Here is a 3,158-nt window from a genome sequence, read left to right as displayed (position 1 = left end):
ACCTCCCCCAGCAGTGGAGCTGGGGAGTAGGTTCCTTCCAACTCTCAACTTTGCGGGACATTCGTGAGCCAAGCTTGAAACTGTCCACCGAGGGAGTGGTGACACCACGGACATCAGCCGATGCCGTCCGTCAGGACTCTCCTTCCCTTGCTTGCTTGCTTGCTTTCTCCGTGTGTCTTTGTCTCTGTCTCTCTCTCCTCCCCGGGGAGGGAAGTTAGGGGGAGGGAGTGATAAGTTCATAAGCTCAAAAGATTATTCCTCCCTCACACACGCCTCACCGCATGCGTTTTCCCGGCCATGCAGACAAATAACCGGCAGAAGGCAAAAACTGTGCTGATGATCCCGGATAGCTCCTGTTCGCTGCCCCTTCTTTCTCTGAGGCTTGCAACCGATCTCTTTTCCAGCTTCTTCTCTGTCATCCGCTAGCTTCTCGACATCTCTGTCCCAGGGTTGGGCCTGTTTCTGTCTTCGCTGTGAAACACAGGACTTCTGTGACGGAAGCTCTATGTTAACGGGAGTAAAAACAGCCCCATTATGTAAGCCCTCTCGGAGGAGAAGCTTTCTGCACAGAATCTGCTTGTAAGGGGTATTGTTTATTTCCCGCTTGTAGGTCTGGGGGTAGGGACTTTGAAAACCCCCCCTTTTTTTTTTATTTTAGAACAGGTTTAGATGGACCGAAAAGGAACTCTAAAACTGTGTAGATAGATAGTGCAGGGACTTCCCGGATACCCGGCTTCCAGTGTCCCCTGTTATTAACGACTTACATTACTGTGGTCCATGTGTCACAGTTACGGATCCAGGACGGGCGCGTGGGGGGCTCAGTCGGTTGGGCGTCCGACTTCGGCTCAGGTCACGATCTCACACTCCGCGAGTTCAAGCCCCGCGTCGGGCTCTGTGCTGACCGCTCAGAGCCTGGAGCCTGTTTCAGATTCTGTGTCTCCCTCTCTCTCTGACCCTCCCCTGTTCATGCTCTGTCTCTCTCTGTCTCATAAATAAAAATGTTAAAAAAAAATTTTTTTAAAAATTAAAAAAAACGATTATTGATCCGATATCGATACCCTGTTACTCCCTGAAGTCTGTGCTCTATTCAGACCTCCTGGTTCTTCCTTTGCCCCGCAGTCCCATCCAGGGGCACGCGCTATGTTTTGTCCTTGTCTCCTTAAGTCCCTCTTGGCTGTGACATTCCCCAGACTTTTCCTTGCTTTCCATGCCCTTGGCAGTTTCAAATAGTACCGGCCGTGGATTTTGTGTTGTGTTTTGTTTTGTTCTCATGAGTAGGATGGGGTTCGGGGATCCGGGGAGGAAGACCGTGGAGGTGACGTGGTCCTCTCAGCGTTCTCGTATCACGAGAAGGCCCTGTCAAGTACGGACGTGACTTATCACTGCTGATACTAACCTTCACTGCCCGGTTGAACTGGTCTTTGTTAGGTGTCTTCGTGTAAAGTTCCCTCTTTTTTCCAGGTGTGGGTTTTTTTTTTTTTTTTTTTTTTTTTGGAGAGTCAGAGAGCGAATGGGAGAGGGAGAGAGAAAATCTTAGGCAGGCTCCGTGCCCAGTACGGGGCCTGACACCGGGCTCGATCCCACGACCCTGGGATCGTGATCTGAGCCGAAGTCGAGAGCTGGGCGCTCACCAACTGAGCCACCCAGACGCCCCAGGTGTGGGATTTTTAAAAGTTGTGTCCATCTGAAATAAAAAAAAAAAAAAAAGTTGCGTCCATCTGCGACCGAGTGTTCGTTTTGGGGACTTATGTCCCTGTTGGGTCGTTGTCTTTCTGTCTGCAGGCCACTCAAATCTGTCTGGCTTGGGGCGAGGGCATCGTTACGCAAAGCCTAAGGATTTCCTGATGCTCCTTGCTTTCCTGGTGACAGTGATATGTCTCATGTTGGGTCCGCACTGTCTCTTAGATTCTTCAGAATTTTGCTGCCCAATCCAGTCGCCGGTGGCCACTCGCAGTATTTAGGTTTAATGAAGATCGAACAAGACTTACAGTTCAGCTCCCGAGTTGTGCACACACATCTCACGCGGGCAGCAGCCGTAGGTGGTGATGAGGGGCTAACACGTTGGACAGTGCAGGTGACGGGACATTTCCATCCCCGGTTTCATCACGGCCCCCGTGTCTCCTCACCCCTCTCCTCCCTCATCCCCAGTTCCCAGGTCCCCCAAGGACAACCAACGTGATCGGCGTTGTTCTCCACGAGCCTACAGGTATTTACGCAACCGCAGGCTGGTATATGACGCACTTTGGGTCACGGTTCTTTGTAAAAAGAAAATCTTCTCACTCACAATGTGTTGTGACTGTCTCTTTGGGCCACTAGAGTTGCAGCTAATTTATTCTCTGCGATGACTGCCTAAAATTGCGTGCTGAGAGCGTATCAAGGGCGTCCAAGCTTCCAGCTTTTTGTTTCTTTGTTTGCTGTTCCGAACAGGATTCTAAGAAACCTTCTCATACTCATATCCCTACCCTGTGGCACTTTTCACTTTGGAGAGTAAGCCTCTTAAATTAATGTGTCTTGGTCAAGGGAATGGGTATGGATTAAATTGTAGTCGGTATCGACAGATCTATTTTCCGAAAGGCTGTAGCAATTTCTGGTCGCCCCAGCCGCGTTCGAGAGAGCCCATTTTCCCTCATGCTCACCAGCCCTGGTTGTTGTCGTTTTCATGCTTTTGAAGAGTTTTTGCCAACCCCATTGTTTTTTTTTTTCCCCCCTAAGTTTATTTTTGAGAGAGAGGGGGAGGGAGGGAGAGAGAGAGTGTGGGAAAGGGTCAGAGCGAGAGGGAGAGAGAGGGAATCCCAAGCAGGCTCCACGCTGCTAGCCTAAGCCAGTCAGGAACCCCCCCCCCCCCCCCGCCCACAAAAGCTTTTTTTAATGGCATTTTATTGTTGCTCTGATTTTCATCCCTAACACTTTATGGCATCTATGCACTGATATGTCGACTCTAAGCCCCTTGAGGGCCAGGAATGTATATTTGTTTTCATCTCTCCTTCCCTAGGGTCTAGGTTTTGGTGGTTTGGGGTGATGTTTGCTGAATGCCTAAAGGAAAGGCTTAATTCTGAAAGTCTGGCAAGAATTTCCCTTGGTCTTGCTTGAGGGCAGATGTTAAGCTGTTCGCTTTTGTGGGGGGGGGGGGGGGGGGGGGGGGGGGGGGGGGGGGGGGG

Source organism: Herpailurus yagouaroundi, unplaced genomic scaffold (genome assembly GCF_014898765.1).
Source record: "Herpailurus yagouaroundi ecotype Mexico unplaced genomic scaffold, PumYag 191, whole genome shotgun sequence".
NCBI classification, from domain to species: domain Eukaryota; kingdom Metazoa; phylum Chordata; class Mammalia; order Carnivora; family Felidae; genus Herpailurus; species Herpailurus yagouaroundi.
Note: the sequence above shows the minus strand (reverse complement) of the source record.